This window comes from Patagioenas fasciata, chromosome 1 (genome assembly GCF_037038585.1).
Source record: "Patagioenas fasciata isolate bPatFas1 chromosome 1, bPatFas1.hap1, whole genome shotgun sequence".
Classification (NCBI taxonomy): Eukaryota; Metazoa; Chordata; class Aves; order Columbiformes; family Columbidae; genus Patagioenas; species Patagioenas fasciata.
In genome coordinates this window covers 50,440,080-50,466,610 of record NC_092520.1, presented here as the reverse complement: position 1 = coordinate 50,466,610, position 26,531 = coordinate 50,440,080, and positions in this window count along the sequence as shown.

The window sequence follows — 26,531 nt, the reverse complement described above, 5'->3', positions numbered from 1 at the left end:
ATTTAGTCTACACTTCATTAAAGACTACAGTCTAGAGGATTAGTGTCAGTTTCACTGCTATGAGACATTTGGATTATGTTGACGTTCCTATTATGAATCTGTGTTTTCATTTATTGTTTTAATTAACCTTTGCTTTTATTTCTTTGTTTTTCATGATTATGCCAAAGGCATATTCACATTTGTCATAAACTGTTTCAAAAGCTATCCATTTAGTTCCTTTTCTTGAGGGATACATACTTTTTTTACACTTAAAAAGCTGTTTCATAATCTGCAGTGTTTGCAAATGTCCATGTGTTTCATAAAAAAGCCTCATGCTGAATTGTCTACAAGATAAAATAGTGCCTTTTTAATATTGAAAAGCTTCAAAAGTAGTATTCTGGAGAATCTAGATATTAATCACATGCTTTTAATAATCTTGTTTCAGTGTCCAGCTGCATACAGTGAAAATCATTCACTGACAACATTTACATGTGAGTTTAGAATACTTTCAGTTATGTTCTATTTACAATTGTTAATAAACATACTATCTGTGATCATGACAAACAACAAAAATAGTTGATGTACTATATCTTAATATTTTAAAATTCTCAACCAGAAACGTAATTCAAAATATCTTAAAAAATTATGACTATATCTAAGGGATCTGAAAACAACAATACAATAACTCTATTAAAATGAACAGGTGGAATGCTAAGATAGGAGCAATAGAATCCAGAAGAAAAATAAATATTGTAGATCTTGTGATAAAGAGTAAGAAATACTTCACAGTCCAAAACAGTGCTTTTCATCCTTTGCATCTTTAGTATTTGACTAGGACCTGCTTCCACTTAGGAACATGGAATCAGATTCAATTTTGCCTTTGGCAAAGAACATTTGTAATCTACATATTCTATGATCCAGTTTAGGAACCATGGCAGTCTGTATTCTGCCTCACTTATAAATCAAATTTATACTTATATCTTCAGTATCTAGTAAATGTTCTGTCCTAGAGTAAGGTCCCTATATGACAATAAGCTAAACGGTTCTGTATCTGGCACAGAACAAACCTGTCTATCTAGACTGTTTAAACCGAGGGAGGCAAGCTCTCTGAAAAGCATGGAAAACTATTGCTCTCCTGATGACCAAGGGATCTTCAAAATTTAGGGTGGAACTTATCGAAACAACAAACAAAAAATGCCAAAACCTATACTTGAACTATTTTATTTCCTTTAATAGCTAGAGGGTACAAAAAGGAACATATGACCCAAATTTATCTTATTTTAAAACTGAAATGGGTAAGATAAAGTGACTGCTTTTCTTTCTTATCTCAGTAAACATGGAGGTAGGATTCAGTTGCCTAAACACCACTCTCTAGAATCACTCTAGAATTGGTGGAACATCCTGCCTGGTCTTCAGCTCCTCCACTCCAGATGAGTGTGTGTCTCCTGTAAGTCTTGAGTCCTGTTTACAGTCCTATTCAGATTTCTTCCTATTCTAGGACATCTAAAGTAATAAATGAATAAACAAACAAACAAATAAATAAATAATAACAATAATAATAGTAAAAGCAAAATTAATCAATAGGACCTCATTCTTTGAGATGTAGATATCTGCATTAAAATGGCTCAACTCAGTTGCCCATATACTGGTGCTTAATGCCATTAGAGGTATCTAGTATAGCTGATGAATCTCAATGCTGTGAGGCTAGCAGAATCCCTTGGGATAGTTTGGATATATATACGAATGGCATGTAATTGAAATCTTTCCCATTCCAGAGAGATAGCTGGAGATGACACTGAGTACTGTGGGAGATTTCAAATACATAGGATGAGAATCAACTCCAAAATCCCTCAATCTGTGTTTCTGTACATGGATATTAAAGCTTCCATTATAATTAGTCAGAATCTGAGCCTCAACTCAGTTGCCAGCTGTACACATCTAATAACAGTTGTCAAATCTGAAAGTACCTGAGATGTTTACACTGAGCTGGCACTATATGCCACAGATCTTAAAGAAGATACATGTTTTTTCAGAGCCGAAACTGACAGCATACACCAGATGTGGAAACCTTTTGTGTTCTGTGGTAGGTGACTGGGTCTCACTCCTCTGAATGAGAGTAACTCATCAGCTGAGGTGCTCTTTAGGTTTCACTCACTGTAACAAGATTGTCATCCACAGTAATGGAAGGTCAAATTCCTGCCTTACATATCAGCAGCTGTATGTAGATCCCCAAATATCAATGCCATGATCTTTACCATATCTAAAATGAATTGATGAATGAAAATATTCATTCACCAAAGCTGCATATACAGAGCGGGTCCTAAGACACTTCTCAGTTCCAGGTGCACGTCAATTGAATCATCTCTGATTTTACAGGAAAGAAACTTGACTACTCCAGCACACTGGGAGTTGGAATGCTCACAACAGGTGAGCATTTCTGGATGAACCTGGAACTGAGGTCTGAAAGCAAAAGAGCACATTCACTTCAGTTTAGCTGAAATTAGAAGTAGCTGGTATTGCTGTTTCACCTCATGGCTGAAAGATATTACTAAAAAACCTAGCCCGAATGAAAGAAATTCTAATTGTGCTTGTTACCTTAGGTAGTGATTTGTCATTTCTTAGCACTATAGTATGTGACCATGTGAATTGCCCTAGTTACTTCTGTTTGACTCTGAGACAGTGTGCATTTGGGCTTGTACATTTGAGACTGTGATCTTTTTGCCCCAGTTTGCTATTCCTGAGGTCTCTTGTAACTGCCTTTACACAGCCTGTGCTTTCCACCCTTGTCAATCATTTCCTCACTTCACTATGTGTTTTTATCTCCCTTCCTCATAATCCTCATCTTAAAGCTCTCCTCATTAGCTTTACCAGCCTGTTGACAGAGACTGGTATTTTTGGATTTGGTCAGGCACAATCCATCTCTTCCTAGTAGTCATTGGTCCTCAGAGCTCTAATTGAATTCCAATGCCCCTGATCCTTGCATCCAGAACCAACTAGCGACTCCTGATATGTTCGAAGTCACTGCAAAAGTGTAATTGGTGCCCATACAGATAGGCAACAAGGAGACTTAATCAAAATGCTGGACCAGTGTAAGCACTGTCTCCACAGTATTCCTGATCCAAAACCCTGGCACACAGCAATGCATCTCCACATAGCAGGTTAGGTTGGCAGATGAGGACTTCAATCTCCCATAGTGAAGAATCTCCCATAACTACAACCCATTGCTTCCTCCTGATGCAGATGCGTAATTCAGCCTTGGTCCACCACAGCACCTACCCAGAAAGATCTTTATCCTCCATGTGTGATGCTAAGGCACTAAACCAATTCTGCAGTTGCAGTTTTGGGTGGAGAAGAAGCCATCCTCCTGCTGCCAGTTTGCCACCTGAATGGCACATTCTTTAGCTGTTTCTGCTTCTATGCAGCTGGGGGTTTGGGCTCTTGTCTCTGCAGGGTTTCTGTAAGGATCCTGTCAATCTCTTTTTTATTTTCCTTGAAGCTAAACTGTCTTCTCCACCTCCTCCTGCAGCTTCCTTACCAGGTGGCACAGCTTCTCAGCCAGAATACATATGCTGGCAAGGACACCATCTTCACTTGCTTCAGACTTAATGAGAGACCTCCGAACTATTTGCAGCCCCATCTTTGTCTGAGATGAAGCCTCTGATGTGCTGGGGTAGTTGCCTTTGTTGGAGTTTGGGTATTGTGCCCTGTGGTACATCATCACAGGTTGAGAAGTCCCATGCTGTCCTCAGTAGTTGCTGGCTCCCTTCCACGTGCCCTTCTGCACAAACTGCTGTGCAAACTATTGCATCTGTGAGCTGCTTCTGTTTGCTGTGCTTGTGATTGATGGTCACCCTCACTTTAGGATGCAGAGTTATTGACCAAGGGTGTGCTGTAGGTGTAGATTTTACTTTGACTAGGTTTATCACATTATCAACATCAAAAAACATGGCAGGGAAAAAAAAAAAAAAAACTGCAGAGAAAGTTGTTGTTTTTTGTTTGTGTTTTTTTTTTTTTTTTTTTAAGTAAAACTGGTATGCTTTTTAGCTAGAGTTCACTGTTAGCATGCTGATGCAGCTCACCATATTTGCTTTTATGTCTAGCTGCACTGTCTCTTTAGCCCTCTGTCCCTTGTTGCTTAACACCTAGGTTTGAGGATTTCAGGCTTCCCCTTTGGGAACATCACAGGCTTGCTAACCCTCAGAGAAATCTTTCTGCAGGCCTGGCTGCAGGGTGAAGACACCAGACAGTGCCCTGCAGAGTAATTTCTCTGCTTGGAATCACAGAAACACAGAAATACTCTAGGTGAGAAGGGACTTCAGCAAAATTGTCCAGTTCAATGCCCTCTGCTCAGAGCAGTATCAGCTACTGTCTTGTTTAGTATCAAATGACAGAGAATCCACAACCTCTTGGGAATACTTGTTTCACTGTCTGACCTTCCTCACAGTAAAAATGTTCTTATGTTTATATGCAATTTCATCTATTTTATTTTGTTTCCATTGCTCTAGTCCTGACACTTGTTTGAAGGGAGTGGTTGCAAATTCTGTACTGTCCCTCATCAGGAGTTTATGTACATTAACAGACGCCCCTTAGCCTCATCTTCTTCCAGGATGAACACACCCAGCCTCTCCTCACTGGACTATTTCTCCAAGCCCTTAATCATCTTAGTGGACCTGCTCTAGCATGTCCATGTGTCTATTGTACTGGGGACACCAGACCTGGACCCAGCACTCCAGTTGTAGTCTCATGAGGGGAAGTATCACTTCCCTCCCAGGAGAGAAGAATCACCTCCCTTAACCTGCTGAAAATGCTTTTCTTAATGCAGACCAGGATACTCTTGGTTTTCTTGACTTTCCTCTCAGGTCAAGAAGGACAGAGAACTGTTGGAGAGAGTACAGTGCAGGGCAACAAAGATGATTAAGGTAGTGGAGCATCTCCCGTATGAGGAAAGGCTGGGGGAGCTGGGTCTCTATCTTGGAGAAGAGGAGATTGAGGGGTGACCTTATTAATGTTTACAAATATATAAAGGGTGAATGTCACGAGAATGGAGCCAGGGTGACAACCAGTGATAGGACAAGGGGTAATGGGTACCAACTGGAACACAAGAGGTTCCCCTTAAATTTGAGAAGAAACTTCTTCTCAGTGAGGGTAACAGAACACTGGAACAGGCTGCTCAGGGGGGGGTTGTGGACTCTCCTACTCTGGAGACATTCAAAACACATCTGGACACATTCCTGTGTAGCCTCATCTAGGTGTTCCTGCTCCGGCAGGGGGATTGGACTAGATGATCTTTTGAGGTCCCTTCCAATCCCTAACATTGTGTGACTCTGTGATTCTTTGTCATAAGGGCACTACTCCCTGCTTCCACCACAATCGGATCGGACAAAGAAGTCAGTCCCTGGGAGAGCTCTGATGGCCATTAAGCTTCTTTTCAGTGTTTGCTGGCAAGGCATGTAGGACGATGGAACTATAGGAGGGAGATGGAGAACGAGGAAAGCAACCATAATCTGAGGTCTGGTGTCCCTGCATGCCATAAACAGGGTAAGGGACCATTCAACAGAAACTCCTTACCTGAAAAAGCGGGCACAGGGTCCCTTTAAATCCTCTAGGTAAGAAATAAGTGCCGGAGAGGAGGGGTGGATTGCAAAACATACTGCTAAGTCATACGGGTGCATGTGTAGAAATGCCTCCAGGATACATTCTGTGTTGGGGCCTGTGCCTCATAGCTTACAGCAGGAATGTGAACATAGCATTTTAAGACAAAGTAGATTGCTAGCGTGTGCACAAGCTGTGCCATGCCAGCTAGCTTCACTGCCAGGCTACAGAGACAATATTCAAATGATTATTCTAAAAGTTTTATCTTTATTGTTTCCGAATTAGCTGTATTTTTCTTCAGAGAGTGAACAGTTCCTGATAGAACCTTCAACTTTCAGTCCACAGAAACTGACTTTTCTAAAAATATGGCACAAACTGCTTTTCAGAGAGTAGTCCATAGGTGGAATATCTAAGAACCAAAGAGAATAAATGTTTTAGATAATCAATGAACACATCAGCTTTAACTGAAGGGTGTTGAAGGGTACTGGTAAGCTGGCAAAGCTCAGGTTTGCATATAGTCAGACACACTAGCAAAATGCCAGGAGGGAATTCCTGACTGTGGCAGAATGCAAACCCCCCTTTCTCTCCCCCCCCACTTCAGCATGGAGGGAGTAGGCACATCTCCCTCTCTCTGCTACTTGAGGCTAACAGCTTCTTTTGTTTGGCCCAGAGCACCCTGGCCAGGGCCATTAGGAGAAGGGAGTGCGGAGGTGCCAGTGAGCTGCTGGGCACCTGTGACCAGTGTGGGGGATGTTTGGAAGCCTCAGGGGCACCCCACACACGGTGTGGGGGTGCAGAGAAGCTTCTAGAATGCCTACAGTCAGGTCTGATCAGTCAGCATAAAAACGGGACTCGCTCGTCGAGACTGGGCCCATTGTCGCCGGTCTCTTGGAGCTGTGAGCTAAAGATGCTGCCACCGAGAACCCCCCTCCCCGGGATGGAGACCCCACTTGCCTTGCCGCCACGGGTGTGAGTAAAACCCTTCGCAGGATTGCGAGTATATTTATCCTTTCCGTGCACATATGCACGTGTAACTTCCCGTGCTTAATACAAGCACGTATAAAATTATTTCCTCGCACAATCGTGAGTGTGTTTATATTCTGTGCACTTTTGCACGTGTATTTTAAATTATTTCCTCGCACAATCGCGGGTGTAACTTTATTCCGTGCACATTTGCACGTGTACTTCAAATTATTTCCTCGCACAATTGCGAGTGTATTATAAATTTATCCTCGCACAATTGCGAGTGTATTTTCCTCCCGTGCTTCCACATAAGCACGTGTAGTATTCTGTGCACATTCGCACGTGTAAGTAAATTAACCCTCGCAGAATTGCGAGTGTATTATAAATTTACCCTCGCGGAATCGTGAGCGTACGCTTTACCTGTATCTCTTTAAGAATAATCCCGCACCGTGTTCAGGCAAATGTGTACTCCTCTGGGACTCGGGGGTGGTTCTGGTATTGTTTTGAGTGAAGCCACGTGCATGCACTCTGTGGACCGCCTGTTGTACCAGTTGCTGCCCCTTAATAATTTTCCTCAACTGATACCCGAACCTATATTTAAGTCACTTTTGGAGTGCTAAAACCCTGTTTCTCACTGGTTTAATAAAAGTTGTTTTGGACCCTGTTGTCCCTTAAATTAGCCTCGGGGTGCCCTCGTGACACTGACTGAGCATACTGATTTCTTCCTGGATTTGCAGTGATTTATTTATTTCATATAGATTGTGGTGGTTTTTTTTTGTTTGTTTGTTTTTTTGTTTTGTTTTGTTTTGTTTTGTTTTGTTGTTGTTGTTTTCCACATAAACAAGCAAGGAATTATCGTTCTTTTAAATTTTTTACTTTTCAGTCCCTGTGGGGTTGGTGTGGACAAATTAGTTGGCAAATTATCCCATTGCCTACATCTAATTTGACATTAATGTGTATTGTACTATTCTTTCTGCTTTTGAAAATGCAAAATAAAACTCAAGTCAAAACCATGCAATACTTTTACAAGATATAAACAGACTGTTGTGATTGATTAGAAATGTCTTTCACAAATACAGTCTTCATTGGGGATCCCATATGCAGGGGTTCAGAAGGAGCATACATCTGACTCTTTTGGTCTGTTTATATGTTGAATGTGTACTTTCCATGACAGATTTCAGACAAGCAGTTCCTAGGTATGTATACAGAGGAGCATTCAGCCTAAGAAAAAAGGCTGGCCAGACTAATTATAATGCATACAAATATTTATTTTACAGAATCACAGAGTCACACAATGTTAGGGATTGGAAGGGACCTCAAAAGATCATCTAGTCCAATCCCCCTTGCCAGAGCAGGAACACCTAGGTGAGGCTACACAGGAATGTGTCCAGATGTGTTTTGAATGTCTCCAGAGTAGGAGAGTCCACAACCCCCCCTGAGCAGCCTGTTCCAGTGTTCTGTTACCCTCACTGAGAAGAAGTTTCTTCTCAAATTTAAGGGGAACCTCTTGTGTTCCAATTTGAACCCATTACCCCTTGTCCTACCACTGGTTGTAACGGAGAAGAGCCTGGCTCCATCCTTGTGACACTCATCCTTTATATATTTGTGGCAGAATGCAAACCCCCCTCTCCCCTGCTCCCCTCCTTCGATATGGAAGACGTAGACGTAGACACATCTCCCTCTCTCTCTGCTGCTTGAGGCTAACAGCTTCTTTTCTTTGATCCCAGAGCCCGCTGGCCAGGGTTGTTAAGAGAGAGAAGAAGGGAGCGCAGAGGTTCCAGGGAGCTGCTGCGTGCCCACGGCCAGTGTGGGGGATGTTTGGAAGCTTCAGGGGCACCCCACAGCCAGTGTGGGGGTGCAGAGAAGCTTCTGGAATGCCTACAGTCAGATCTGATGAGGTTATAAAAATGGGCTGCTCATCGAGGTCCGCCCCTTGCGCGATCCTCTTGGAGTTACCAGCTAAGCTGCTGCCACCAGAGCGGCCCAGAGACTCCACTTGCCTTGCCGCCCGTGTGTGAGTGAAATAAACCCTCGCAGGACTGCGAGTGTATCTACTTTCCATGCACATTTGCATTTGTATTTATACTTCCATGCACATTTTCATGCATACTTTCCATGCCCAATACGAGCACGTGTATAAATTATTTCCTCACATAATCACGAGTGTATTTTCCTCCCGTGCTTCCACATAAGCACGTGTAATATTTTGTGCATATTTGCACGTGTATTTCTCATCACAGGATTGCAATTGTATTATAAATTTACTCTCGCAGAATTGTGAGTGAACACTTTCTGTAGTCAATACGAGTACGTGTACCCCTTTAAAATAATCCCACACCATGTTCAGGCAAGTGTGTACTCTTCCCAGACTCAGGGACGGCTCTGGCATTGTTTTGGGTGAAGCCACGTATATGCACACTGTGGACCTCCTGTTGTATTAGTTGCTGCCCCTTAATAATTTCCTCAACTGATATCCGAAACTATATTCAAGTCACTTTGGAGTGCTAAAACCCTGTTTAATAAAAGTTGTTTTGGACCCATCTTCCACCGGTCAATCTGCTGTATTTTTTTTTTAACTGAATAAAAATTATTTTGGACTCTGTGGTCCCTTAAACTAACCTTGGGGTGCCTCCATGACAATATTTGTAAACATTAGTAAGGTCATCCCTCAAACTCCTCTTCTCCAAGTTAAAGACACCCAGCTCCCTCAGCCTTTCCTCATAAGGGAGATGCTCCATTCCCGTGATCATCTTTGTTGCCCTGCACTGGACTCTCTCCAGCAGTTCCCTGTCCTTCTTGAACTGAAGGGTCCAGAACTGGACACAATATTCCAGGTGTGGTCTCACCAGGGCAGAGTAGAGGGGAAGGAGAACCTCTCTCGACCTACTAACCACCCCCCTTCTAATACACCCCAGGATGCCTGTTCAGGTCTTGCTGGATGGCAGCACAGCCTTCTGGTGTGTCATCCACTCCTCCCAGCTTGGTGTCATCAGCAAACTTGCTGGTAGTACACTCTATTCCCTCATCCAAAACACTGATGAATATATTGAATGATATTGGTCCCAGTACTGACCCTTGATGCACTCCACTAGATACAGGACTCCAACTAGACTCTGCCCCATTGTCCACAACTCTCTGGCTTCTTTCCTTCAGCCACTTCACAGTCCACTTCACTACCTGATCATCCAAACCACACTTCCTCAGTTTAGCTGTGAGGATGCTGTGGGAGACTGTGTCAAATGCTTTACTGAAGTCAAGGTAGACCACATCTACCACTCTGCTATCATCTATCCACCTCGTTATGTCCTCATAAAAGGCTATGAGGTTGGTCAAGCATGACTTCCCCTTGGTGAAGCCATTTTGACTGCCCCTAATGACCCTCTTATCCTTGATATGCCTTGAGATGGCACGGAGGATAAGTTGTTCCATCACTTTCCCAGGGATGGAGGTGAGGCTGACAGGTCTATAGTTACCCAAATCCTCCTTCTTGCCCTTTTTGAAGACTGGCGTGACATTTGCTTTCCTCCAGTCCTCAGAGGAAATGTGGGACAACCTATTTGGCAATATAGATCAAAATACATCATATTTTTCTGAAAGTAGGTTTCAGGAGGTGGGATGAAGACTGTGGAAATGAAAAATACTTTGATTTAGCTGGTTGCCTATTTTTCAACAGTTTTTATTAAATAGCTATCATACATTGACAAATCTACAAATCAAAATTATTTAATAACTTTTCATGTTTGACAGTTTGCGAGGATGTGAAAAATTCTATTATCTTTGATGAAATGCTAACTGTTTGCTGAGCTAAATATTTTATATTCCTATTTTAGAGAGGAAAAAAAGTAAAATCCTTCCCAAAGTAAGCAAATTTTGCCACATTTGTTAAAAAGACTTTTAAAGGAACTAATGTATTTGAACATCTAAATGTTTACATTAATATGCTACACAATAATTTTTGCAGTACTATTTTGTCATGATTAAAATATCTTATGTAACAGAATAAAATATTCAGTAATTGGAAATACTACAATCTCAGCTTACCATGCATCATTAATTATTTTCTTTGTGCTTTGCTAATATTTTTTTTTAATAGCAGGATAATATGGACTGCAGTTTGTTTCTTATAAATTCATCCATCTAAAAATTAGGTTTCTACTCTAAACTGGACATGTAAGTTGTCTCTATAGTCACTTCAAAAAGATATACAGGTGGAATAATTTGCCCTTGCCTTTATGAGATACTTATCTGTCCTTATACAATTAGGCTGGAATACAGGTTCAATTTTTACATTATTTAAGTTAAGTGAGACAAAACTTTTCATTCTTTTTTTTTTTTTTCTTCCCTCCTCCCCCCACCCCCTAGATCTTGATTCCTTCATAGAACAAGACCGTCTTCTAAAAAGAGATCACAGTTTCATAGGGACTAAATTATTTCTAAGTAGAACTCCTCTCTTACTTCCTAATGATGCTGTAATTTGAGTAGCAAATCTGGTAGGGGTCTACAAAAAGAGAAAAAAAGCGTTTACAATTTCAGTTGTGACAAATGAACTAGTAGTCAGGAAGTAAAATGTCTACAACATAGGAAAGCTCTTCATCCTGCCTTATTATAAGCACTACTCTTTGATCAACTCTCTAGATTTCACTGCTTATATTACTGGAGGGCTCAGTGCTGCTACCAGTATGGACACTGCCTATTATGAGAAACATGCCCACGGGCCTCACAGATATCTGGTGCTGGTGACACAAGGTACATTCTGTGTGTGGTTCAGGAGTATTACTTCAGCAGTGAGTGCAGTCTGGTTCCAGGGACTGAACACTACTGCAGCTGGGGCACAGCAGTGACACTCTTACGGCACATCTTCCAGTTTAGGGTAATCAAGAGGGATCCAGGTCATATTTCCTGAGATTGCTGCAAAATGATCTAACACACAGGAAGTATAACAAAGTGGGACATTTGATTCAGAAACTTGTGGTTAATCAGATTTTGGATTCTCAAATGGACATCTATACATGATTATGTGCTACATGGCCAATCTAGAGGTATAAGACTGAAAAATGCTGAAGAATAATGATTGCAAATGACCTTATACAGTTCCATTAATATATTAACATATAATATATTCAAGTCAGATGCCCCCAACAGTGTGATGATGTCAACCTTAATTGATTTGTTCTTTACATCTCAGGAGATAAATCAGGTATAATGGAATCTTTTGAACTTATCAGGGAGCATTGAATTCTACTTTAATCATCTCTAAACAAGTTTTTGTTTTTAATTAGAATAACAAAAATTAAGCATTTTGATCTCTTACATCTTGGTTACGAGACTAAATGTGGGGCAAAATTTATCCATGCCATTTGAAATTGAACTATAAAAAAAACTTCTAGTTGAAGCAACGATTTATATTTGTTGGATTGAGCTACGTACAGATATTATTTTCACTAGGTAATAAGCTGGATATAAAGACAGGAGCACAGTGATTTGAATTTCTTTTCTGTTTAAAGTTTGTGGTTCTTTAGCTGGTAAATACACATAAACAGCTGAGAAATTTTCAATCCATGTTTCATGGTTATTCTACAGTTTTTATATCTATTAGTAAACATACATATATATATATGTGTGTGTATATATATGTATATATATACACACATACAGGGTGCATTACCCACTTATAGACACAGATGTCCAAACACAAAATTTTAAAATGCCTGTTATTATTTTGGTTGATTAGGTCATACGCAGTCATTTTGTAACCAGATTACAAATATAATTAGAGAATAATTTTCCTTTCAACATTAATTAAATGTACTTTAAGTTAATTGTAATACAACTTGCACAGTATTTACATTGTGAGAAACATACACTGGTAAGCTTCATATCTAGAAATATAGCTAATATATGCAAAAGATATGAAGAGTTTCTGTGTTGTTGGTTTTTTATTTTTTTTTTAATTATTTTTTCTTCTTTGTGAATAGTGGCAGAAACTTTCCCCTAGAGATAAGTGAACAGTTCAAAAGCTTTGAACTCAGTGTTTTCAAAGCTTTTAATAGGATTTCCCAGATATTCAAATTTAATACCTGCAGAGCAGGCTTACCAGGCAAATTCTCTGTTACCCCTAGCAAGAACACTTCGGGGTTTTTTTATATTTTTTTTAAACCGGTTTTGGCTCATAAAAAGGTCAACCACTTGGCATTCTTTGACTGTACAGCAAATTATTCTGCAAAGATCTTGTTGTCACTCAACATAAAAACTTTATTAATTCAATCAAGTTTCTCCAGTTTCTATAGGTGCGCTTGAAATCAGAAAAAAAAAAAAAAAATCCAGTTTGTGTCACAGGAAGGAATTTCTGCTGAATATTTATGTTTCAAAAGTACTCAGCCCACTTCTTTGTAAAATTTTCCTGAAGCTGGTTTCAAATTATTATTTTGCCTGGTTTTCTTGTGCAAAATAAAAAAAAAAAAAAAAGGAAAAAAAAATTGTCAGATTGATGTATTTCCCATGAACACGCAGAATGACAATAAACTGAAAATCAGCAGTTTTGTTAGTGTGATACAAAAAGATGACTGGCTGTTACCAGGATTTTGAAGTTATAGAGACCAACTGAATGCAGATAAGTCTTATTGCTCTGCAGCAAGTTAAAGAAGGAACAAAGCGGCAAGCATCACATATGCATGCACAGACACAGATCCAAATACAAAAGCAAAACCTGAAGCAGAATTAGAGCTGACCTCTTTTCTAAACAAGAGGCTGCTGTGGTTAACTTGACTATTACCTAATTTAAACGGTGAGTCATAGAAAGAACCTTGTCGTTACTTGCTGCTTGCCATTGTCATGAGGTCACTTATGACTGGCTGTATGACACCAAAACGTGGTATCAGCAAAAAGAGTCACTCGCTAGCATCTTACTTCTCCTTGTTCCTTCTGTCACAATGCACAAGATCTACAGCAGCACTGCAGAGGAACCAACACACTCAAGAAAATAAGATTCTGATCTTTCAAGGGCTGTGATTCTCTAACCCTTATTATCATGGAACATAGCCATGATTATTCCCACTAATTTGAATCAGATTATATAGAAAATAAGATAATTTTCTCTCAAGCACAGGAAGTAAGAATCAGTTGTCTGGTCAAGACATCCAAGCAGAATCTTCTCCTGATAAATTCTGCAGTCCTGCTCTTTATCTGTTTACTTTTCTTTTCTTTATGAAGTAGCGAAAACCTTTGATTTCTAAGGATGAATAGCAAAGATAGGGACAATGGCTAAGGCACTCTTCTCTTACATGGAACAGGTTCCACTAAATGCTAAACTTGACAGATTCATTACTAGCATACTTCAACCTGTATTACCACTATGTACAAGCGATGAGATTTATCAGGTCATTTCTGAAAAAAAAAAAAACAAACATTATGAAACTAACCTTTCATGAAAGCAATAGTTACTGAAATCAACACATAGTTAAAAACATGTCAATACCAAGAGTGAGTATCATACATTCAACTCAAAAGAGACAATATAGGCTAAAATTCAGGAAAAAAAATGTGCTGGTGGCATTACTATTATTTAGAGAAAGCCATAAATACGGCTTTTGAAGTTCTATCTACACACAAAAAGATTTGTCAAAAGGCTGACTAATTCACTAAAAGATATAAATAAGTGCTAGGAGAGGAGAGCTATGTAATTTCCTCTTCATTTGCCATTTAATCCTTCTAAGAAGGTTATTCTCATTAAGAGACTGTAACAGGTAACAGGACTAAATGCCATCCGTCTTAGTGTTCGAGACATATGTGACACATTTTCTGTTTAGAAAGAAAACAGGCAGACATTTCAATGAGATAGAGATTCCCTGAGGCACAGGAACAGTTATCTATTAAAATAGTTGATAAAAGAGTTGATAGCCAGAAGCAAAGGGAGGCATACATAGTGTGCGTAATACGTACTATTTTTCCTATGCACAAAATCATGTTGGCAAAGGGCAGTGACAACACAGCCTTACCAACACTGGTATGTTATATACAAAAGGAAGGTCATTAGTCTGGGAAAAGCATGCCTAGTTGAATTTCATGGTTTTGGGTTACTCACTCTATTCCTTCCAATGAGGTTGAATCGGACACTGCAGCATGAATTTTTTTGTCCAACAAGGTGAGTGTCATACACACTTAGTCAGAAATTGATTTTTAACAAGGATAACTAAAAGTTTATTTCTAAATACTTTGTGTAAAGAATATATGAAAAATCACAAAGGATGGAGTTATTAAAGAAAACTACTGAAGTACTTGTGATTGCCTGCTTTTTGCGCTTACCAGGGTAGATACACATTTCTTATTAGGTGATATGTCTAGAATAAGAGTATAATAGATTTGGAAAGATCAATCTTGCTAAACTTACATTTAAACATTTATTAAGCATTAAGGTACCTGGAGATCTACACTCAGACATGTAGATTGCATAAAGAAGAGTATATTCACAGGAATACAGAGTGTGATCTGTTTACACTTTTAAAGATTGTGTGCTAATATGGACATGTTCCTGCCCTCTGGTGCTTTTACCTATTACCATTGCAGCCCTGCATGCAGAGCTATGGAGTATGCACCACTATAATTTCATGACCAAAGTGTTATACTGCCATTCAAAATAAGGTCTTTAACCCTTTAAGTGGGGGTTTTAATTGGATGCCTACAGTGGTAATCGGAGGCAAGGCACAGTACACTGAAAAAGAGTCCATGAGAGCAGATGCCTAGTTTTTTTTATGTTGCTGACAGTTCATTTTGACCATCAGCCAAGAAAAAAAAAAAAATCTTACCCTTTTAATTTTCATCTCTGACTGACGGATCATAATTAAAAGATTCAGTCCTGTGCCTACCAAGATCAGTGAAACGACTACCAGTCATTTCAGAGGCCAGTGAATCAGGACCTCAATTCTCTCCTGCTCCCCTGGGCCAAAGTGCCATATGGCAAGCTGGCTGCGCTTCTCACAGTTCTTCCTCAGAGGAAGAAAAAAGGTTATGTGATCAGACATTGGTCCCCTGCACCTGCTCTTTTATTTTTCAGCACCTTTTCAAAGCTGAAGTACCTTTCATGGTTGCCGAGTATAGGAAGTGAGAGAAAGGGAAATAAGGGCTAGGTGTATCTCTGTAGTGTCATCATAATAATATTCATTTTGTTCAGAGATACTGAAAGAAAAATGTATGCACAGCTAAGTTTCCTGAAAAAATGGCAGTTAACTTGTTTTTACCTTGCTGTTGCACCTGAAATGATCTATTATTTACATCTTTCTATTGCCTTAAAGTAATAGTTGAGAATTTATGCTATTTCTAATGCTGGTTATTAGATACTTCTTTATTCTGCAGCTACATGTTTTAATTCTGCAGTTACTAGTGTTTTCTTCCTTTGAAAAACAGCGTAATATGTGCTGACAGTACTCTGACAATACTCTGACAGTAAAGTTCTGTTCCTGTTATACCTGATGATGCAATTTCTTCTTTTTATGCAAGGTGACAATATTTATAATTAATTTAATAAAACGATCAAAGACTTATAAGATTTAGATGAAACCTAGCTCTTCAAGATTTATTGTCTGTAGAAAAATGCAAATCAGTCCTATAGTATTATTTTCTGAAATATATAGCTTAAATGCTACAAACTAAATACTGTAAAACCAGCATATATTTCATATTCATTATGTAAGTAAAAGAACACTCTACCAAATATTATAGGTACTCAGATAAATTTAGTGTTGAACTACTTTTTATACTGGGAGGTGTTTATCCCATTCATTATCCTGATGATACTTATCTCTTTCTTTTTCTTGTGAATGAATGAATTGTATTTCCAGTGATATCACGTTTTCTTTGAAGGTTCAGCAACAGGACTGCAGTTATATCTTCCCGATTATTTCCCCATTGCACCATTTTTCATACCCTTAGATCACTTGTCTTTCTTTGGATTGCCTTCATACTCTTCATACTTAATGATTTTGTTGATAGGTACTGAACTGACATTCAGGAGACAGAGTTAATTTCTAGACATCAACACATTCCTCTGGAAGCTTTGCCAGTCATTTAGTCTAAGTTTCAACTCCCCACATGATAAATGAGTAAAAGAGCTTGCTTTTTTATTTTTTTTCTTTCCTCTTTTCCTCTTTCATTTTTCATTGTTTTCTATGTAAGCTGAAAAGTATTGAATGTAGAAATAGTTTCTAACCGTGCATATAATCTATACCATAAGAGCAATATACCATGGATCTTGGTTTGGACCAGAGTCGCTGTACAAGATGCAGCTTCCAGGAACAACATGTCTATGAAACAATACTCCACCCTGAAGTACACTGATATATCCAGGTAGGAATTACCTATTTTGTAGTTAGTGGGCTCAGGACTTTGGTTGTTTGTTTTGTTTTGATTTTGTTTGTTTGTTGTTTTTTTGTTGTTGTTGTTGTTGTTTTTTCACATTAGCATGAATGTTTTACATCTTAAAGGCTCAGATGTGGGTTTTTTGCGTATTTAATACCAAAGATTTTCTAAGCTATATCTAAAGCAGCTAATGAAAACAAACATTTAGTAAGCTAAAATTAAATTCTGTGTTTTATAATAGAAAGCTTAGACACCCATTTTTCCTTCAGAAAATTATTTTTCCTAAGTAAAAACTAAAACCCAAAGAAATGTCAGCTTGCAAATTGTCAAAAAGCAAAAAACAAACAAAAGCCAAACCAAACACCCCCCCGCCACACACACACACACAAAGAAGTATACATTAACAATGGGTTTAATCTTAAAGATGTGCAGCAATGTAAATTTGAGAAAGTAGCACAAGGGCAAGAAAATTCTGTGAAAATACTAAAGGGTAAACATTTCTGTTTAAGTATATCCTCAGTTACAGGAAGTGCAGAACCTGTCCATGGCAGCTTTCAGGAGGGATTGTGTTTCAGGCAAATACTATCCTCGTTTCAGCTTTGAGATGGGAATAGGAACACGTAACTTGTCTACCGGCTTTCTCCTGGCTCCATCTCATTTTTTCTTCAGAGACCCTCCTGATTTTTCTGCCATAGCTTTGAATAAAAATTGTAAATTCTTTCTCATCTGAAACATTCTATATAACTGGAATTATATATCTTATAATAATCTGAGTTAAAGTGAACAGAAATCAGGAGAAATTTATTTACTTATGTGTATTACCATGCAACTATTCAGTTTTATTTGTGAGCAACAGTCCTCAGATATTAGCATCTTAGACATCTCATAAGTGCCATGATTCTAAGTCACAATTATTTACTATAGATTGAGATTCCTGTAGTGATTAATCTTTTCAAATGTTAACCCCAAAATTGTTTCTTTTCTAATAATTTGCTTATCTCTTTTGTTTTCTGTTGAAAAGATGAGAAAATAAATATTTTATGAAAATGTTATCCTTAGGCTATTCAAAATTCAGTTTAGTACTTGAAGCACCTTATGTGTCTTTTGTCCAATTGACATATCAATGTGACTCTAACATATCCTTTCTCTCTCCATCAGAGTATCTGTAGTGAAATTTAGGTCAGCTGTAACAAAAAGTTTCTGCTTTCCTGAGCCATAGGATCTGTTCCTTCTATTGCAAATAATGTCAAGCTCCCATGAGTTGCAGAAAGAAAACCTGTACTTTTTTTCCTTTTTATTGTGTTTTTGTTCTGTTCTGTTCTTTGTGACTGTATTTCATTTTACATTTCTATAAACTTGTACAAACCTGAAGAGAGAGAGTGCAACTCTACATAACACTCCCTTCATCTCTCTACTTTCTCTGAATGGGCAAACTCCTCAACTAGTGCCTCTGAAATGACAGTCAGAATCAGGTCCATCATTCACTTTACCAGTATGACTTAAACTACACATTTGAAGAACCAAAGGAAAACAATATTTTTACTCATTTACTCAGTCCATCAAAAAAATATGAAAATTATATCAACATGTGTGCAGTTATTTATATAGGTAATATATAGGTTTATGCAGTGAACATATTTGGATCCTAACATGCTCAGTACCCCTAGCAATTATTTATAAAGAACACAGAGAGCAAATAAATTCAGAAAGAAAATATTTTCATGCATTCTGATCTATTTTTGTGTAATAGTAATTATCAGAATAATATCACAATTATTTTAAATTTAATATAACATATGTATGCTTTTTTTTTTTTTTATTAAAGGACTTCAATAAATAAACTATCCGACATATCTCAATTTGCTTCTATACTGTCCTTATATTGATATGATTTGTAATGCTAACACCCAGTTTAGGAGATTAGAGTTTATGAACCATAGGAAAAGGTTTAGTTGGGACCTGAGGACAGAAGTAGAAAAATTGCATACCCTATTTGCCCGAAAATAAAACCTACCCTGAAAATAAGCCCTAGCATGATTTTTCAGGATATATGAGGATGCTCAAAATATAAGCCCTACTCAAAAAATAAACCCTAGCTATAGTTTCTCTTAGAAGTCAATTTAAATAGTGTCCAGGAAGCTATACATGTAAAAAAGTAGTAAGTTTTGGAGCAAAAACTGATATAAGACCCTGTCTTATTTTAGGGGAAACAGAGTATGTATGCAGCTACAGCTTAGAGCCAGTGATGTCCTTCATTTATTGGGTTTTTTTTGTCCTCAGAATGAGTTATAAACATTAACAAAGGTATTTCTGAATGCAGTCACAAGATGAATAAAAACACACAACCTCTTTTTAGGGAACAAATAAAAACATAATTAAAGGCCCCTACATTCTGGATAATTATGCTAGTAAAGGATTTCACATTAAGCCCTATGCAAATTTTTGACGTTAAGGCACAATACAAAGTTGCTTTTCCTAGATTTATGTTTTTTCAATGCTCACTTTCACATTCTGTAGAGATTTGATTTTCTGTTTAAAAATTCATATATGTGCAATATGCAGACAAATCTCAGTGACTATTTGAAGTAAAAGTTGTAATATTGTCTTTTGAGGCCTTAGGGATATATAAAAAAAATCATACTTTTTGGTAATTCTTTATAATATCCTAGTTTTATCTTCCAGAAATGTGCTTTTAGTGCTTCAAAGTATAAAACTTACTGATATCTCCAAAAGACATAATTAACTGATGGGTAAAATTTACTTTAGTCCCAAACCTCTATTTCTCTATGTTACCTGTAGAATAAATAACCCCTCCTTCTCACTACTTAAAATAAATTATAACAGACATAAACCAACATGAATATTAACAAAATTAATTTTAAAGCACTTCTAGTTTTTCTGGGGGAAAAAAAAAAAAAAAAGAAAGTAGTTTAATACCCTGTTGAAAAGGAGTTCACATTTTTAACCCCACAAGGAAGTAAGTCAGCCTCCAGCATTTAGAGATTCAGCTTTGGTATCATTCCTTACTACGCTTTAACAATCAAGTTAAAGAAAGGCAATAGTTTTTTCTAAAAATACAAAACTAATATCTTATTAAGGATAAAGGTATGTCACTTCTGGAACAATATCACAGCTTTAATCATGCACAATCATCTCTTTTGTTCAATTAGTAAGGTCTGTCATACGTATCAGTCACAGAACAAGGAGGTTTACTGTACAGCAGCCTTGGTGAAACTATGTAGAAAAGACAATCTAATTCCTAATCAATTATTTATTAACATTTTTGTTTCAAAGATCTTCCTATTCTATTCTATTCTTTTACTGACATGACAATTAACCAACATTTTTGTAGTTTGGGAGGCCCTCATAGCTAAATCATTAATGACACCAACTAAATTATTCATCTCAATTTGGTGAGGTTTTTAGAACTATATGGAAGGGCAGACCCCACCTTGTTTTTTCAGAGTTCATTTTGTGCCAAATGTCAAACATGTAAAATAAATAATTTTTAGGAATGCACATATGAGTCAATCTTTAAAATACTGGTATGGAGCATTTCTTTAATTATGCAACTGGAGCTTTTATTTCTGTATCATCTTAGTCTTTTTGCTTCTTGTTCTAGACATCTGCCATCTCATAATCATAGTAATTATTTAACTTTATATTCAACTTCTCTTTGTATGCCAACAGGTGAGAAAAAGTGGCACCTGAGAGACAAAATAGGTGATTTTTAATGTAAAATTAGAGTTGTGGAATCTGCACCAGGTGACCAGACACAACAGTTAGTCAACTAGGCACAGAGTGGTACCAACGGTTAGTTCCATGGCTGAGCACTAGATTGGGATGGACAGTGCTGTTCTCAGAGCCAGGGAAACCTGAGGAAGACTCTGCTGTGGCATTTGCACTGGGAAGCAGCAGCTCTCATGAGAGAGTCTGATGAGGCTTGGGTGTTGCCAGGAGCAAACACAGGAGATTCAAATGGTTCTAGAGTGCACAGGTGAATAGGATGAGCTAACAGGGGCATGGTAGCTAGTGTGGCAGTTCACACAGGCAGGGCATGCAAGAAGGGTTGGGAAACTCTGCCAGATCAAGAGATTAGCTCAGCTGATGGTTATCAACCTCACAGAAGGAGCCTGACTGTGGTAGCCACCCCGTGCAAAAGTTTGTCTTCTGCACTCACCTATAAGGACACAGCAAGCCAGACAGAACTGCCGTGGAAATACACAGCCATCCAGAACTCAGGCTGCAGGGAGTGCCAGAGCCTCTCACTGGTGGGGGATGGCAGTAGAGATAACAGTTGCGTGAGGTGTGACCAGTTGGATGACCTGCTCAGCCTGGTGGTAGAGCTGAGAGAGGAGGTAGAAAGGTTAAGAAGTATCAGGGAGACTGAGAAGAACTGGTGGGATCATGCTCTGGCCTCCCTGAGACAGGAAAGGCCACCAATAAAAAAAAAAAAAAAAAAAAGATTAAGGGAGTCCTGTATCTTCTTCTTGCCAAACTGAAGACTAGGTCAAAGGAAGGCAGTGAATGGAACCAAGTCCACACTCAGAGTGGCAGGCAAACCACTCCGCTCTTGCCTACTTCACCCTCTCAGAAGCCTCTGTACAACAGTACCAGCCTCTGGATGCGGAAGGCCAGACAACAGATGAGGAAAATGAGGGTCCATCTACACCACAGGTATTGACAGGATCAAAAAGGCTGACCCTCCATATTACAAGCACCTCCACAAGGAAGAAAAGAAGGATTATGATTGTAGGTGATTCCCTTCTAGGGGGTACAGAGGGTCCATATGCTGGACAGACTTCCTCTTAGGGAAGCCTTCTGCCTTTCTGGGGCCTGGGTTAAGAACATCACTAGGAAACTCCTTAGCCTGGTATAGCCCTCGGACTACTACCCATTACTGATCTTCCATATGGGTGGTGACGAAATTGAAACTTGTAGTGCAAGGGTAACCAAAAGAGACTTCAGGGCCCTGGGATGGTTGGTGAGGGAATCGGGAGCACAGGTTATTTTCTCTTCTTTCCTTCCAGGTGCAGGCAGTGACATTGAAAGAAACAGATGGATGCAGTCTATTCATGGCTCTGTGGCTGGTATCGCTGCCACAATTTTGAGATTTTTTGATAGTGGGATGGCCTACACAGCACCAGGTTAGCTGGGACTGGATGGAGCTCACCTTTCTCAAAGTCTTTGCACATGAGCTAGCAGGACTCATCTACAGAGCTTTAAACTAGACGTGATGTGGGCAGGGAATGATATCAGGCTCCCCTGTGACAAGCTGTGGAATCAGATGCCAATGACAGAGGGGTGGGGTGCTAGCAAGGACCCTCAGCCACTGGCCCTGAGACAGGCTGGCCTCACTGAAGCACAGTCGAAGTCTTATGGAGGTGAGCTAGGAGTTCCTGAGATAATAGAGGCCAACAGGAAAACATCAGTGAAATACTTCAAAGGAATTAAGGGGTGTTCTTCTAAGAAGGTGATGTGGTCACCAGCCCAGCTGAAGTTCCTCTTCACCAATGCACAAAGCATAGGCAACAAACAGGAGGAGTTGGAAACGACTGTGCTGCTAGAAGGCTATGACCTGGTGGCCATTACTGAAACTTGGTGGGACGGATCCCATGACTGGAGTGCTGCAACTGATGGCTACAGGCTATTCAGAAGGAACAGGCAAGAAAGGAAGGAAGGGTGAAGGGGTTGCCCTTTACATCAAGAGATGAATAGAGTACGAAGAACTGTCTCTGAAGAATAGCCATGAGGAGGTTGAAAGCCTATGGGTAAGAATCAGAGACTGAGATAACAAAGGAACCCTTGTAGTTGGTGTCTACTACAGGCTGCCCCATCATGGGGAGATGATTGATGAAACCTTCTTACTCAAGCTGTCGGAGAGGGTCCAGAGGAGGCCACCAAGATGATCAAAGGGCTGGAACACCTCTCTTATGAGGACAGGCTGAGAGAGTTGGGCTTATTCAGCCTGGAGAAGAGAAGGCTCCAGTGAGACCTAAAGGGGGCCTGTAAGAAAGACAGACTTTTTATCAGGGTATGTTATGACAGGACAAAGGGTAATAGTCTTCGACTAAAAATGAGGAGATTCAGGCTAGACATGAGGAAGATATTTTTTACAATGAGGGTGGTGAAACAATGGAATAGGTTTCCCAGAGAGATGGTAGATGCCTCACCCCTTGAAACATTCAAGGCCAGGCTGGACAGGGCTCTGAGCAACCTGATCTAGTTGAAGATGTCCCTGCTTATTGCAGAGGGGTTGGACTAGATGACCTTCAAAGGTCCCTTTCAACCCAAACTATTCTATGATTCGATTAATCCATTTTATGTCCAAATAAAATTTAAATGAATATGAACTTGTGTATTCTCAGAAACTCCTTGTTGTGAAGAGAGTCCCTCCACTGTCATATTTCTGTGGGGAGACAAATTCTGTCGTAATTCACAGACTGGGTAAATAGGGCACTTTTACATAAAATAAGAGTTGTGTGCCCAGGAAAAGGAATTAAGTTCCAGGTTTACCCATCTCACAAAAAACTGTATGATTTTCTAGTATTTTTTTGGAAAACAAAACAAAACAACTGAAACTAATACAAAAACAGACACTACAATTCTAAATTTTCAATGAATGAACACAGCAGCTACCTTCAAGTTCTTTTGAGACTTTTAGTCTGCCCTTTGAGTTCCTTGTCATTTTTAGGTTCTTAGAATGCTACAAAACCTTGTACAATGGGTGTTCTGAGATATTTTTGAGATTTAAATAGCTAAATTCCACTTCTCCCATTTTAGGTTCTCTATGCCTTTTCTTTGCTTACTGTTTGACTAATGTATTTTATAAATATTTGAGAACCTATTAATAATGGTGTTTCTCATTTCCTGGATCTGTTTGTTGACTCATGGGTATTAGCTGTGTAACTGCTGCATACTTAAGACTGTAACTGAAAAATCAATGGAAGCTAAGATTTGAAGGAATGAGGTGCTATTCAAAGTTAATACAAAATGCTATGTGCTCCAAAACCTATCAGAGCATGTAATTTTTAGTATATCATTCAAAACGGGAAGTAGTTTGACCTTAAATATTGGTTCTTCAGTTCTTCCTTTACAAAAAGAGGATGGCATTATTTTCCTTGTCATGAATATAAACTAGTTAATGCTTGTAAACACAGTGTTTTGGTGGTGCATTGGTCCATAATGCTCTCTCTGTAGCAATGTTCACAAAATTCCTGAATAAATTGTAAGGTTTCAAATTGAATTAGTAGAATAACAATCCATAGTCAAAGGTGATCATTAAATCACCATCTGTTCTTCAACTAGAGAGCAAAAGAAAAGTATAAGTAGGTCTTTAAAGTCTAAAACACAGTACATATGCACAAGAAATTCTGTCAACACTGTAGGTTCTGAAAAACTATAACAATATTAAGGTAAGTGTACAATGGGAGAAGTGGTGTCATGAACATAACACAGATGAAGGAATCTTCTGGACAGTTAATATGGATAAGGCCATCCTGTTTTGGGAAATGAACAGAAAGAACTGGATTGACCTGTGCTACAGTTAGTCCTAGTCTCTTCTATTTTCTAGTTGAAATATAAAGTGGTGTACGCTATTCACAATCTCTTAGTGGTTCTTCAACAATGATACTTTTTGAAGCACCTAGCTGTTACCATGAACAATAGAAGTAAAGAAACTGGAGATGGACTTCAGATTCCATTCTCCACTTTCAACATTTAAACATAAAAGTTCCTTCTAGCCTTTTGCCATAATTGAAAAAGGGTAAGTCAGCAAATACAGTATCAGTAAAAGCATATTTTGTAATGTACTCTCACTGCCACATGAATTCATGCTAATACTATTCATGTTCACTTGGCAAATATTTACCCAACAAAATTATTTGAATTCCTCAGTGGCTAACAATTCACAAGACCAGGTGCACTTTACAAAAGATGTTTGCAATATGAAGAAAGGAAAAGAAGTCTATTGACTCTTTCTACTTAACACCACAATTTCTTCCAAACTTCCATCTGAACATGATACTATAATGCTTTAAATTCTCAGAGGTAAGCATGAAGAAACTGTACAAGTGGCTGAAAGAGCTTAGTTCTCTTGAAGGATTTGTGCCCTTCTTATCTATGAAGTTGCTTGAAGCTGGCTGGATAGCCGGACCTAAATAGTTGTGGTGAATGGAGTTAAATGCAGTCGATGGCCAGCCACAAGTGGTGTTTCCCAGGGCTCAGTGTTATGGCCAGTTCTGTTTAATATCTTTATCAATGATCCGAACAAGGGGACTGAGTGCACTCTCAATAAGTTTGCAGATGACACCAAACTGGGTAGGAGTGTTGATCTGCTGAACAGTAGGAAGGCTCTACAAAGGGATCTGGACCGGCTAGGTCAAAGGGCTGAGTCCAATTGCGTGAAGTTCAGCAGGGCCAAGTGCTGGGTCCTGTACTTGGGTCACAACAACCTCATGCAATGCTACGGGCTTGGGTAAGAGTAGCTGGAAATCTGCCTGGTAGAAAAGGATCTGGGGGTTTTGATCGACAGCCAGTTGAACATGATGCCCAGGTGACCAAGAAGGCCCGTAGCACCCTTGCTTATATCAGATATAGTGTGGCCAGTGGGACCAGGGAAGGGATCGTCCCCCTGTACTTGACACTGATGAGTCTGCACCTTGAATACTGTGTTCAGTGTTGGGCCCCCAACTACAAGAAAGACAGTGAGGTGCTGGAGGTGCCAAAGAAGGGCAAAGCAGCTGGTGAAGCCCTCTTATGAGGAGTGCTGAGGGAACTGGGGTTGTTTAGCCTGGAAAAAAGGAGGCTGAGGGGAAACCTTTTCTCAAGTAACAAGTGATAGGATGAGAGGAAATGGCCTCAAAGTTGTGTCAGGGGAGGCTTAGATTAGATATTGCAAAAATTTTCTTCACAGAAAGGGTTGTCAGACACTGGAACAGGCTTCCCAGAGAAGTGGTTGAATCAACATCCCTAGAGGTGTTTAAAAGATGTGTAGATGTAGTGCTTAGGGACATGATTTAGTTGTGGACTTGGTAGTGTTATGTTAACGGTTGTGCTTAATGATCTTAAAGGTCTTTTCCAACCTAAATGATTATATAATTCTATGACTGTTATGCGGGATATCCCTTTTCTCAGTTAGGTTAAGCTGTCCTGGCTATGTCCCCTCTGAACTTCTTGTGCACCCCCGCATTCCTCACTGATGGGTCAGCGTGACAAGCAGAAAAGGCCTATGATGTTGTGAAAGCATTGCTTAGCAATAGCTAAAACAGTCCCATGTTATCAAAACTGTTTTCATCACAAATCCAAAACAGCATCATACTAGCTACTGTGAAGAAAATTAACTATATCTCACCCAAAACCAGCACAGTAAATAACTGATTTTTAATTTCTGGCAGTTAAACTGGACAGTGAAAGACAATATTTTGCAAAAGGTTCTGTCTTCTCTCTTCTCTTCATCTCTTCCTTGAAACAATAGAAAAGATAAAATCCAGAGTGGAAAACCATAGATATAGAAGCTGCTTTTCTGTAACACTCACAGAAATGAGATCAGAAAGGTAGTAGGAAGGGTGACCTTTCTCTTAGGCATTAACTCAGTTCCTTTGATACCTATCCATGATGCAGCTGGCATGTTTCAATTCTCTCTTCTA